This window comes from Crocodylus porosus, unplaced genomic scaffold (assembly GCF_001723895.1).
Source record: "Crocodylus porosus isolate Cpor-Errol unplaced genomic scaffold, CroPor_comp1, whole genome shotgun sequence".
Classification (NCBI taxonomy): Eukaryota; Metazoa; Chordata; order Crocodylia; family Crocodylidae; genus Crocodylus; species Crocodylus porosus.
Window position 1 is genome coordinate 18,294,993 of NW_017728928.1, and position 14,527 is coordinate 18,309,519.

The following is a 14,527-nucleotide window of genomic DNA, read 5'->3' on the forward strand; positions in this document are numbered from 1 at the left end:
ATGGTGCTACCTCTTATTCTTGAAAACATGGCTTCAGGCCTGCTAACAACTGGAGGAGAACACATCCTGTAGTCAGGCTTCAATATGTTAAACAATTGGCAGCTGCCAAACCCAGCCAGTACATCCATATGTTCTCAGTTAAAGAGGTGACATGAGAGTTGCAAGAGGCAGGAATACCAGGAGGGAAGTAGTTAAGTTGGAATTAATTTATCACTCCATACTTAATCAATCTCAAAATATGAACCAAAAGTTAGTAGAAAAAGTAGCCCTTAGATTCCAAATACCTCTTAAAAGTCTGCTGGGAATCTGTCGCTGAGCAATGCTTCAAGAAGTCACACAAGTGGGAGTAGAGGTGCCGGATTCATCCTCTCATTGCACAAGTCTGCTTTGCTTCAGGCGGTCAGGGGAGTACTCTGGGCTTGTGGGGCAGATGGACAAAGAAATGTGAAATGGTCAAATGCTGTGGGGTAAAGCGACAAGGGAGGCAAATCAGCTCTGTTCCTCGTAGTATGGGGGCAGAGAGACTGTAAAATGAGGTGCCCCTGGCTGCAGAACTCACTGAGTACATACCATCCCATTTTCTGTTTGTTTATAGAGAGCATGTCTTATTATGAAATTCCCCTTCTGGAAGAAGGTTCATACTTTCAACAGACATTCAGTGATCTTCAGCAGTCATTGGTCTTACTGGAACAAAACCCTCTGTAAATGGAAGGTGTAGTAGACTAGTAAGGAACTGTGATTACTGAATGGATCTTAATGTGCAAAGGTTTATCAGCTGCATTTTCTCTTTCTTAACAATAGAATACTTTTCCTTACTCATCAGAAACCAATTGCAAGTACCAAGTGCTCTGCAAGTCCAGTAGATTTCAGGGTTCAGATGAGATGGAACTAGATGCATATACATAAGTTTGGCAACTACCTTATGAAGGGGTAAACTAGAAGTGGAAGACCTGATACACATTCATGTTCACCCAAAAATTCAGGTGGTTCCAATACACAGCTTCTGAAAAGTTTGAAAGGTTTAATTCAAGCATTTGTTTGTTTGGCAGATGTATCTCAGTAATACAAACTGTCTTCTTTTGTTTTATTTCCAAGTTATTTAAAAAGTAGGGGGAAAGTTGCAAGAAAGCTTGTCCTCAAATTTCCACGCCAACGAGAATAAACTTGGATGGATTTAGAATAAATACCTAGCCCTATAAGAATAACCAGATGGAAACTTTTGAACATCACTCATCAGCAACAAGAACATTTAAGGGAGCATTTATATAGGAGGACCATGGGTTCTGCATTTATGACATGGCACTATGGCTGTGGGCACTATTTGTGTTAAGATTTATTTTTGACGCGGTTAAACAATGTTTTCCTGAATGTTTCTGCTGGCAATTAATGTTTTCTCCTGGGTTCTTTAGATTTGTTTTCTGCTTTTTTTTCAGATTCTTTAAGTCATCAGACAACACAGGATTTTTCCTCTTTCTGAGATGCATTAATAGTATGCTTGTAATTGCCTGGAATATTTTGGAATTAACTGGTGACTAGAAAGAAATTAGTCAAATGGCATGCCTGCATGGAACATTTTCAAAAAATATTGTTGAGTTTCAAGTGCCCTCTAGTGGTAAAAATAGCATAGCAAACTAAATTTGATGTAGAAATGAGAGAAAACATGTTTTATAAAATTCTGACATTTCTCCTATTTATTCAAAGCACCTTAGGGTGCACGTAGACTACCTTTACTGGAATCATGTGCTCTTTGAACACTAATTTCTATCTTATGTTGCCCTATGCCGGTTTATCCTTCCTTGTTCAGATGTCACCAATAAGAAACCCAGGGACAGTGAGAAAAGAGAAGACGATCCCTGTGGGTCTAAGGAAACACAATTTTATGGCCTGATCTTGATAATAAATAGCACTTTTCAGGATGCCTTTTGGGTTAGATCCTACATGTTTAAAGCAAATGGGACATTGCTCACTGTTCACTTAGGGTTTGAACCTGTCCTTATAAAAGTCAGTAACAAAACTGTACTTAAGAAAAGGAAAGAAAAAAAAAATCTAATAACAAACTAAAATTCTGGAGACCACTGTTTCCAAGGATCCCTATGTGACTTTACAAATCGTAATGATCAGACTGTCCCTCTGTGATCAATAAATTGCTTGTCTCTATTTTAAGGAGAGAATGAAATAGCCAAGATACGTGATGTGACTAAGGTCATTCTGACAGGTGCTAGAACAAGAACCCAACAGTTTTTTCCATGAGGGGTCCTGGTCTAATCATCTGCCTAGCTTATATCTAGTACCTGATCTAGGAATACTTTTAGAAGCATTTGAAACTGGTCTTAGTTATTTTATTAATAAATCTGAAAATAAGTAGGTCTGTTATTTTTATTTTTATTTTTTTACAAATCATATTACTATTATTTGTTTCACCTAAAAAATGTTCTTGTAGGGGGAGGAAGTCATGTTTTCTTACACTTTTAACCCTAATATTCCATTGGGAAATTAACAATACATTTTTAAAAAGTGGAGAAATACAAAAAAAAGCTACTTTTTCTCACTTAGAAATCTTAAACATAAGTAAAAGTAGTACTCTCTCTCACTAACTTATTACAACTTTTGTTCAGGTTTTCCTGTGAACAAAGAGTAGAAAGTTGAGTAAAGCTAAAAAAGAGAGACTCATTTTCAAAAAAGGGGAACATTTTAAGAATACTGACATTTTAGAGAGTGCCAATTTTTTCTCATAAAAACAAGACATTTTGTTGAAAATTGTTTCCACAAAAATTTCTGTTTCTTTGACCAAGAATACCTTTAAATTTCAAGGAGATTTGCTGTTTTTCAGCTTACAATATTTTTGTGATATTTGGGGGCTTATAAGGCTGTTTTGTGTTATGGACATGCTATTTTGAAATTAGAAGTTTAAATCTGGTCTATGGATGACCCTCTACTTCCCTAGAAGAAATGAAGGAGTACCTCTCAGACAGCACATGGCTAATCCAGGTCCCACAGCCTCATCACCAGGGATCTCGACTGAAAAGGGCATTGATTTTCTTTTTACTTGTACAGCTACATTCGCTTTATATACTTGTGGAGATCTATAGGGAGAACAGAACAAGTAAATATTGAAAAAATACACGTGGATTCTGTGTTTCTTGTTTTTTCCTCTAGTTCACTTAAAATAGGAAATGGCAGGGTAAATGTATGGTGTTTGTTAGATTAATACCACCGTTTTGATGATCTCTGAGTCTCTCTTCTTTTCAAGAGGGCATTTGTCATAAGATGGTTAAGTGCAGGAGAAATTCCAGCCTTAGAGATTACTTTGGAGATTTTTTGGTTTTCACTGGAGAGGGACAAGTGCAAAATGCACAACCCATTGCACCATCTGGAAAATATTACTTTTGTCAGCTACCTCTGTGTGTTACTGTCAGCTACCTCTGTGTGTTACAGGGACAGCCAGTCAAAATTTTATAAACAAAATGTTTTTGGATGAAAAAAGGTTTTACAACCACAACAAGAACATGTGTGGAGTTTTCTTAAATTGGCTAATATTTTTACTGTCATTATTTAGGATAGAAAACAATGGTACATTTTCAGTAGAAAATTTTGGGTCTCAGTAAAAGAAATTCTATCAGTTTACAGTAATTGCTTTTCTATTTAATGAAAATGCTCTTTAAAACATTTTTTTCTTGAAAATATACAAGAAATAATATTTCTTGACCAGCTGTTGTGACAGTACAGCTCAAATATTTCAAGAACAAAATGGCTAAGCTGTCACAGAGTATAGCAGGCATGAATATAGGAGATGGTGTACTGCTATATTGTCCTACTGATAAGGGAGAAGATAAGTGACATGTATAAGAAGCTGAGGCAGGAAATGCTTCAAGGCTAAAGCTTAACAGGGAGAAGTGCTGTTTGTGCACAAATTAGTTGACCTTGCTGGGTCACAAAATTAAGGCTCGATCCTGTTCTGTCGAAAAACCAATGATATAATTCTCCTCTACTTCAGTGGAAATGGGATCAGGTCCTTTGTAAGGAAAAGATTAGCTTGGACCTCAGATAGTTCAAAGCGTTAGTGAAATTGCAGTCTCCTTAGTATGGGAGATTTAAGACATCTATTGGACATGGTGAGCTACCTGTGCAGAGCCTTAACAGATATTTTTGGCACGATTCAGCTTTCCAACTGACTGTGCAGATCCGATCTAGCTTGGTTATGATAAGGCTGCTGCCAGTGCAAGCCTACCTGTGAAAATGAAAGTGCTGTTATCAGCAGCACCTCCGCTGGGTGTAATGGCATGACAAAACCAGTTATAATCAATTCAGATGACAGAAGCTATGTCCCAGAAAGCTTGCTGCAGCAATAGGACTCTGAAATAGGCCCAGAGGCCATTGGTTTGCTTTTATTTTCACTGACAGAGCAAGCTGTGGCTTGTATTTTTTCCAGCTCGCCATTGACCAGTAACCACCAGTTCCACTGTTTGGCAGTAAAGGTTTCAGCTAGGGGCCAGGGGGTATGCGAGCAGTTCACCGGGGCTTAGCTCTCAGAGCATCGATTGCTGCTATGGTATTAAACACCAGGCTGAAAGTTGGATGTTGAGAGTACCAGGTTAGGGCTTATTTCCTAGAATCAGTTCTGAATGGTTCTGGTTCACATCAGTCAGACACTTCACTAGGGAAGTAAGGCAGCTCCTCATTTGCTTATCCTACCTGAGCTTCTCCTAGGTGAGAAAAAGCACAATGTTTAGTTAAGAGCTAGATCATGGGCATAAAGTTTCTGGCTCAAAGTTAGTCTAGCTCCATGGAGGGCCTTGCTAGTATCTCAGAAGACATGAGCAAGGGCTGTCAGACTACTCTGGGAGTTGTAAGTCCATTCTGAGGTTTCCTAGATTGATCTAAAATTTTCAGTGAGGAGAGGAACAGGAAAAGGAGAAGGCAAGAATCTGCAGGGTAAAAGAATATGGAAGAATAGTGCCGGTAGCACTGGTGTTGAGAGAAAACCAGGTAAAAGCTACTTCCTTTGGCAGCAAGCTGGATGCATGGTGTGTGGTACACCTCAGGATGGGCACACTTTGAGGAGAGAAGGACACTTTCTAAAGGCCCACATACAACTGCACATCACCTCATTCCAGGTGTGACGTCCCTCCCAGCATCACTAATGAGAGTTTGGGCTTTTGGTAAATCGGTTTCAAAGATTATGTTATATAAAGAGATGCCTTAAAGGTCTCTCTCAGGAATAAAGTTTATGCCATATTCTCTCTGTTCCCTCCCTTCATCCTTCCCATCACAAACCCCTCTTTGTTTAGCAAAAAAGACCCGAAGGAGGCTCACTTCTTGCCATACTCCTTCATTCCCATCAGTTCAGGCACATGAATCCTAAAACAACTCCCATTTCAGTGCTGTTCTCAATTTCTGACTCCAGTTACTTTGTATGAATGATCTTGAGTTAGGCTGAGATGGGCTGACACACAGACGCAAGAGCGAGCCTCTGATGGGTTGATTCATCACAGCAAGCTTTTGGCAGATTTGTGTTACATGAAGGTACAGAGGACTGTGACTTCGTAAAGAAGACAACATGCACTTTGTCTATTAAAGTTTGCCCCAGGCTGCTCATTTAATGCGGCTCTCCAGAGAGCTTGGCAGACACTAAGGCGCAAACAGCCAAACAGAACAGATGAAAGATCTTCTGCTCTATGAGAAACATAGGAGCTTGTCTGGTAAATATTTAACACGGGGAACTCCCTTTCCTTTCTGTCCCCACCCCTCCATATGCATTGAGCATCGTAGCAGAGGGCAAGAGCCTCAGGGGATGTACTAGCACTTTCCAGCACAAACACCCGTCACAATGAACCACACAAAGTATAAGCAGAGCAGACTGTTCATACTCAGGGCACTATGGGATGCCAGGTGGAGCAGCAGCATGTGAGAAAGGCTTTGGGGCAGCTGTATTTCTCTGCTGCTTTCTGAATGACCCATGGGTTTTATATAGGGCTTTGGCTACAGGCAGTAGGTATGTGTTTGATCTCTTCCCTTCCAGATCACTGCCAGGTGTTAAAATTAGTGCTACTTCAATATTTTCCCAAATCAAAAAAAAAGAAAAAAAAAAGTCTTTCCTTTGAGAAATAATATTGTCAAAAGTGAAACATAGCTTTCCATGTTATTTTGTTTAGGGGGAAATGTTACAAAAAGAAAAGAAAACCTTAAAAGATTCTGAAAAGTTGATACATTTTGCTCCAATGGATTAGTGATGGGAACACTTCGATTTTTCCATTTTGAAATTTATGTCACTAAAAATACTCTAATATATTGGAAGCATAATCATAGGAAAACCTTTCAATTGACCCAAATCAGATTTGTTTTTCTTTTAGGGAAAAATGGTTTTATTCCATTTCAAAGCAATAATGGAAAATCCCCTAAAGTGGGAAACCCAGCTCCCCGTATGAGTAATGGCGAGAAGTATCACTAGACATTTTCTGTGCCTCCTGGTTATAGTAAGCAATTTAAGGTGAGAGAGTACTTGTAGTCCTAACCACAAGCCAAAGGGGTTCTGCACATGCTGCACCAATTCAGGAGTTGCTGGAGGAGGTGGTGTGCCTCAGAGACACCCGTCTGAGACAGGCTCTCTTTGTGCCATAGGGATAGTAATTTGGTATTATCAGTGTCAGCAGCATATTATGAATTCCTCATATCAACACACCTATGGCCACTCACTCAAACCGTGATGTGTAAAGAAAATTCTTAACATTTAGACCCCTGTAGAGGTGCACTGTCCTCGTCACAGTATGGCCTGCACATTTAAAAATCTCTTGCTAGCTATATTAGCAATGAAAGAGCTACAGTGGGCGTCACCGGTCAGCCCCTATGAGGGGAAGCTCTGCCTTGGGATGCCTCAGAAAGAAGTTTTGTCCAGTATCCCTTCCAAAGGGTTACCTGAAGCCAGCCCTGGCATAGCTTCAAAAATGATAAGCCCCTGGGGTTTTGAGACCTTGGCTCATCTCTGGCCCAGCTATCCATAGTATCCCACATGAAGAGCTCCTTCTTTGATCAGGAAAAGGGCTGTTTTCCTCTTAAAAAGTGGGGTAGAGTGCAGACATCCCAAACAGCACAGCAGATAGCTCATCTCCAAGCATCTCTTATGATGCCACTGCGGTTCCCTCTCTCCTCCCTCCAACTCCCCCTTTCTCTCTCCAGCTCCCTCAGCCTCTTTCCTTCTCCTTAGGCATGGTGCACCACATTATTTTCATGACAATTTTATTGCTGTAGTATTAACAAGGGGAATAACACTCACCCAGCCAAATGACACATATTATGGTGAATCAATCAGAGGGTAGGTCTCGGGGGGGGGGGGGGTGCCTGCTGCCAGGCTCAAAGTACCATCTTTTCCTGGGATAAAAAGGGGCGTCTAGATGTCCTACTTATGAAGCTATTTATATCACTTATTTACAGTGCTGACAGTGAGACTCTGCACCCCCAATCCCCCAAAAGAGTGGTCTCCTCCCAGAGCTCAGGCCAGAAGTCAGTCCACTTAGCCTCTCTGATGACAGTGACAGGGGTTCTTCCTTACCTGCCATCCAGCTAACAGCTGACAAAGCAACAGGTCCCTGTCCCCTAAAACCAAAGGTCCTCCTAAGCCTACTTTCTCCAGCCCAGAAAACATCTGATCAAGCAAACAGCCCATCTCAAATGCTAGTTTCTGAGAATCAGCATGAAATTGCCAGCTCCTCTCACACAGGCTACCATAACAGTCTCAGCCTTGAATGTTGCTGATCCTTCTTGATTCCTAGCAGCATGCTAGAGAGGAAGCCACAGTCCTCTTATCTCAGAGTCACTCATTTCTGCCATCTGTGTTTGGAGTAGGGTGACCACCCATCCCTAATTGGGCAGGACAGTCCTGAAATGGGAACATCATGTCCTGGTCCTGGGCTGCATGACTCTGGGACAGCGTTTGTCTCAGATTCCCGTATTGTGCAGGGATCTGGGTTTTCCATTCACTGTGGAAAAGTGTGGGAACCAATGGCTTTCCCCTTGCAGGCTGGCAGAGATCCAGCCTACAAGGAGCTGCAGGGAGTGGGATGCAAGGGGTGCCACGTGCATGAGTGTGTGCGCTCACACGTGCATGGCCAGGAATGCAGCCCCAGGCAGCAATGGAGAGCAAGTCCCCCAGCTGCCTGCAGGTAAGTCTATGCAGGAGGGGCAGATTGAGGCCCCCACAGTGAGGGAGGGAGTGGGGCTGGGTTGACATCTGGGCTGGCAGCACTGGCCAGCCAGTGTGGTGCACAGGGCCCAGGACAAGAATGTGTGGCCAAAGGGCCCAGCCAGGGAGTGGGACGGCACCACGGATGGCTCATCTCAGGGTTTTGGGGCGGTCCCTGCTGCTGCACACACTCCTAAGGAGGGGAACATAAGGGGGCACATGCCCCCAGATTTGTGCATGGGGTGGAGGAAGATGCAGTTTTGGGGCTCCCTGCCCTGCTGTCCTGCCCCTAGGAGCCTCACGCCAGCCGTGCCACCATGTCAAGGTGCCCCTGCCTGCCTGGCAGCCACCACAGCAGCAGTGGTGGGGAGGTCTGCCTCCCACTGCTGCAATAATGGCACGTTCCTTTCCCTCCAGGAGCAAGGGATGACCTCTGAATCAAGAAGATGCTTCTAAAGCACAGTGGGCATGGCGTAAGGCTTGTCTACGCTGCTGTGGCAGCAGGACCCAACCTCAAGGGACCTAAGCTTAGGATTTAAATGCTACAGCACGGTAAACAAGTCCTTATGGGTTCCCTCGTGGTCTCATCTCTTCCATCCCCAAAATAATACTGATGACCCATTTGCTCCTTTTTAGGTGCAGAGACCAGCCATTAGGTCACAGCAGCCCTGAACACAAGCCCCAGGATCTGCCTCAAGGGAGCCTGACAGTGGTGCAGCCACAGGGTGGGGAGAGGGACTCCCAGGTCCATTCAAACAGCTTGGAGCTACTCCAGTGCCATCTACTCTTTTTAATTGCCAGGCTGGTGTGAGAAGTATGTAGGGTCAGGAGAGAAGCCATATAGAAATGGTCAGCGTTTTACAGGACTGTACTGAGGATGCTGTGGCATACATAATCTCCCTTAGAATTGGGCCCAAAGAGACCCAACAGTCCTTATTATTTAAAGAAAACTCATAGGGAGGTGGTAAAAAATTGGCAATTAAAGACAATTGGAAGTAGCTTCAAAATGCAAATAGGAATATTAATATTTAACATTTTAACATGGTGCTTACCAGGAGGAGAAGTGCTGGACTTTCTGTGTTACTGACAGCATATTTGAAACTCAGTGGCTGGAAAAAGCAAATTTGTTGAATATTTTAACATCTGGAGCTACTTAGCTGCAGCAAAAAGCAACTTCTTTGGAAACATTTCTGATCTAGAGAGACAGGGCCAATTTTCTATAGCCATGTGTAAGGAACTGCATCACTGGAGATAATCTGGCCCATAACAGCAGGCAGCTGCTCGCTGCAATGAGAAGATTTGATATGCTCTCTCAGAAATGGGCAGACCTTTCCCTCAAGATGATTATTATAGGTGAAACGGGTAGTTATTAGACATATGCTTAGTGTTGGGTATCACACTGTTTAGTCCCGCTTTAATGGACAGTGATAGGCATGTAATTAAGCCTGGATCATAATGTCTATTAACAAAGGGTCTCAATTGCAGTTCTAGCTGCCTTAATTCTAGCATTTCCTTATTTCCCAGTGCTCTCTTTTGCAACTTTAACATTAATACAATGGTGAAACAGAGACCATTAGAGGCCCATTGTGCTAGGCACTGCAGAAGTAGATGGGGAGCCATTGCTCCTACCTGCCCAGTTGCTGTCAGTCTCCTGAATTCATGGATCCAGGTTTTCCGTTCCCTATAGAAAAATGGAGAAAAATGTGGATTTCCCTCTTCATCTGAGAAAAACACAGATTTCTCATTTTAATGGAGAAATGCATGTATTTTGTACTTTTGCAAGTGCATGTACATGCACATGGCCACCAGGCAGCCTAGAGAGCAGCTCCCATAGGTAAGTCTGGCAGGGCGGAGAGGGGGGCATAGGCAGGGATGGGGGGAGTGAGCTGGGCAGGGCTAGAGCTGGAGCTGCTGCCCAGCTGGGCACTGCATGGGGCTTGGAGCCCGGGTGGCTTGTCCACAGTGGTGGGGGCAGGAGGCTGTGAGTCAGAGACAGATCTGGACCAAATTCCAGTCTTGTTTATGCTGCTCTTGTTACAGAATAATCCCAATAAATATTACTGCATGTTTATAACTCCACGTTTTATCTATTTTACAATTACCTGGTTAATTGCACAATACATTTAGATTGGCTACACATGCAGATTAACTATGGCACCTTAAAAAGTTCCAACCAGATATTAAGTTATTGCTCAAAAATGTGAAAGAACTTTATAGCTGGTTTCTATCCAGCTTTAATTTGTACATGTAAGCAGTGAACGTGGGGCTGAGAGAGTGTAGTAGCTACAGTCTCCCAGCTGCTAAGGTGCACAGGGCACCCCTGGGGCTGGGAGATCGAGGCCACTGTGATCTCCCAGCCATGGGGGCACTCCATGCAGTGGCTTAGAGATCAGGACTCTTGGTCCTGGCTGCACCTGCCATGCAGCCGGAGTTGAGAGTTTGGAAGTTGAGGGGACTTAGCCTCAGCAGCACCAAGCACTGCTGCTGGGACTCGGGGTCCTGGCAGCCACAGGAAGCTGCTGTAATGTCCCAGCCCCAGGGGTGCATGGGGCACCCCACAACTGAGAAATAACTACAGCTGTGGTCTCCCAGCTGTGGGGGTCTGTGGAACGCCCCTGAAGCTGGGAGCCCCCTTACAGGGGCTTCCCAGCTGTGGAAGACTGCTTCTTGTCAGTGCAGGAGGAGCCTAATCCCAGGCTCCCCCTGCATCAGCAATAAGGTGTGATGGATCTAATACGATCCCACAATAAGGCACAATTATGTGGATCACTCATTAGATCCAATCATCCTTACACCTGCACATGTAGAGGGGGCCCCCTCAGTTCTACATATCCCTGTCACTAACTGCCTCATTGGCCTTGGACGAGTCACCTAAACTCTATGACTTCTTTTCAGATAAGGTAAAAAAAAAAAAGAGAGGGACATTACCTCCTCTACTCTCCTGGGGATATAGGATCAGTGGGAGTTGATTCATTCCCTCGCTGCCATGCTGGGGCAGAGGGGCTCCTATCATGCACGTTAGTGACAACTCTGCCATCTTAGATAGCTATAGCTTTGCTACGGTTTCAGTAGTAAAAGAGACTGAACCAGAGGGAACAGGATTCCCATGACAACATGTGAAGAACAAACCCTAGCACTGGCAATGGGGGGACTTGGATCAGGTCTTGGTCCTGTCACATTTTTTAGGCATATTTGATTAGTTGGCTAATTGAACACATAACACACTTTATTATCATGCACCAGCAAAATATGTTTTACTACCCAAACAAATATGGCTGCTATTAGCAGCCTCCAACATAACAAACAGGACTATTAGGAGGCATCTGAAGAGGCTATATTTTATGTATGGCTCTTCAGTAAATTGGCTGCTTAATAGGATTTTTTTTACACAGATCTCTTTCCTTTTCTATGACTGCATGTTTGAACATTCAATGCAGGACTGAAGGGACAGACAATTCACAGCACTATTAAAAGGCTTTGTGTAATATACATATTTTCCCTCATTTTAGATTTATCTCCCACCAGAGGACCATCAAGAATCCCTTTCTAAGAGCCTCTAGAATGCATACAGCCCTTAAAAATGGTACAGGCCTGCTCCAAATAGTCCGAAGCTCATTTAGGAGGAGACTAATGAAAACTAATTAGAGATTTTTTTCCAGTTCCAGTAAACTTAGGTCTGTCTGTCTACATTGGCTTTGGGCTCCTTTTCAGTACAATCTCCTCCTGACAGAGCTGCTGCTTATTTTTCTCTCAAAATAAAAAATAAAAATCACATTTAAGTAAAGTCTCTTCTTCAAACAAAAATTGCATTGGTGTATCTGTTTCAAAATAAATAAAGTGATACAAGTCTTCCACCTTCACAGCACAAATACAACTATACTGCTATAAATGTCCCCTATAGGGGGAGAAAAAAACCCCATAACTTATTTTAATGTAAGGTATCTCTATAATAGAAATGTCCCCACACTAAGGGTTTTATCATTCCTATAACCAGTATAGTTATAATCAGTACCAAAATAGAAGTGTAGATCAGACCTTAGATTTTTTCTTGTTCCTACATGGAATGGTAGGCTTCTGAGTTGGGGACACATCAGCAAGTATACAAGACTGCATGGATTTGGACTTAGAGTCCAACAGCTCTAGCTCCAATTCTGCCATCTACTTAAGCATGGACTTTTCAACAAATCTTTTAGCTGAAAATACCTTTGGCAACGCCAAAAAATTTTCCATGGGAAAAGGTCAATTTCAATACATTTTCTATTTTTTTCTTTAAACAATTTGAAAGGTTAACTTTTCTGAATGTCCTATTTTTCAATTTGAAATGAAATCACTTTTCATTTAGAAATGTAAAGTTAATTTATAGCCGAATTCAAACATTTTAATTGACAGACTCAAATCTCTTCCCACCCCAAGTTGCAATTTGTAAGAGACGGAGGCTTGTACTTTTCATCCTATTTCAACATGAAAAACATTTTTGAAATTTCAAAAATTCTCATGAAACAGGAAAACCTTTTTTCATCCAGTTCTACTAGGTACAGGTGTAACTGGGTAAAACTGAGTGACCAATGGTACACAGAAAGTCAAAGCTTGATGCCCTTTGACACCATGAATTTGTAAATGTGCAGAAGTATGTGACTATAACTCAGTGAGGCCACTGGGACTTATCCCATGATTATATGCTTAAGAACCATACTAACTTGAGACCACTGTGAGATACAGAGCTGGTAGAATAACAAGCAGTGTGTGGACTGTTCTATTTACCTATGTTGAATAATACCGAATTCAACATTGAGTCTTGATGAAAACCAAGGGACTTCTCACAGAGTAAGATCCTACTCATATGAACAAAGCAGAACAGGGTGGCACCTTATAGACTAACTCATTCAGAGAGTCATGAGATTTTGTTGGCTACAGTCTACAACATCAGATGCTATGAATGCATCTGCAGAGAGCAGGGGTAGTAAAAAGAAAGGAATAAAATCATTTAAATGCAAATGATAGGGAAAGGGGGAAGAAAGCAGGGGGCACTGATGGGAGAGGGAAGGTGGGTTAGAGAGATCAAAAACAGATCAAAGTCATTAACCCATTAAAGGACAGGGGAATCACAGTCTGGGCCCTGATTTATAAATCTATTTATTAGAAAATGATGGCTGAAAATTTCAGGTTGGTAGTCAATTTCAGGTTTTCGAGGGAAAATTATTCATCAAAATTTTACATTTTTTTTTTAAAGCAATAAAATCATTGTGCTAATTTTGGGAAGACAGTTCTCCTTTTCATCATTCATAGACCGGAGGAAACCCTTTTAAAATTGTGGCATGTTGAAGTTTTTGCTATTAAACTACTTTGTTTGCAAGATAGCTAGCAGTGCTGCAAGCATCTGATGAAAAGAACTGAAGTCTGCACTTTGCAGGAGCTTGCTAAAACTTTAGGATTAATTGGAGATCCAATGAGCACAGGCAAGAGGGTAACTTACTTAACACTGTGCACTTCTTTCTACCGGGAACACCAAAGAGCAGCTTTGGGCCGCATGGGTGACTAGGGGCCATTCCATGTGGTAGCCCATTTTTTGCACTGTTCATATGCTTCTTTTTCTGGTGATTAGCAAGTGGGATCCAGCTGAGTCTGTTGTAGTTATAAAAAGGAGCTCTGTTGATTGGCTGAGACCACCATTTACCAAGCAACATTCACATAAGGGATGATTTTTCTAGAAGATTTATAATTAGGTCACTATTTAGAACTAGTTCTAAGAGATGACAGGCTTTACTACTCACCCTGATATGCCCCTTCTGGGTGCCATGGGTATGATGTTGAAGGGTTGGAGTGTTGTGTAGCCATGATGATCCAGGGAGTATTGAGTAGCAAGGGTTTTTTGTGATTCCTATGAAAAATCAGGAAATTGATTTCAGTACCTAAATATAGTTTGCACATACTTTTTTCTAGGCACCTGATTTTCTTATTCTTTTCTTTAATCCTCAGTTCAAGAATAGTTTCAGCATTACAATTAGGAAAACTTTTGGGCATCAGGTACCCTTCCTTAGGTTACAAGGAACAGCACCTGATGCCCGAAAGCTAGTCCAACAGCCATGGACAGACTTAATATTTTGAAAAAGAAAGGTGAAGATGGTGTGGCACATCACATAACAGTTTTTCCAGTTACAAGGAAACTAGATGCTTTACTATTATGCTAGGGGGCTAGCACTATGTTGTTCAGTTTAAGATCAAAGCAAACCAAATCAATTGCAATATGCACTAGTTTTCTAAATTATAATGACTACAGGACTAGCGAAAATTATCTTTTGACTTTTTGCCTAGTTTGTTGTGTTTTTTATAAACTTGATATATAGTTAAATG

At 42.1% G+C, this 14,527-nt stretch overlaps 1 long non-coding RNA gene across 2 annotated transcripts; it reads right to left on the minus strand.

The window, feature by feature from the left end:
- Window positions 1-580: 580 nt before the first annotated feature.
- On the minus strand, window positions 581-9,837 carry LOC109315240. 2 transcript variants are annotated; one of them, XR_002102461.1, is made up of 3 exons: window positions 9,806-9,837; window positions 9,229-9,285; window positions 581-699 (listed from the first exon to the last, which is right to left on the minus strand). It is a non-coding gene; the product is annotated as an uncharacterized LOC109315240 (long non-coding RNA). The 2 variants fall into 2 exon arrangements; XR_002102460.1 differs by lacking the exon at window positions 581-699 and adding an exon at window positions 3,720-4,703.
- Window positions 9,838-14,527: the final 4,690 nt, after the last annotated feature.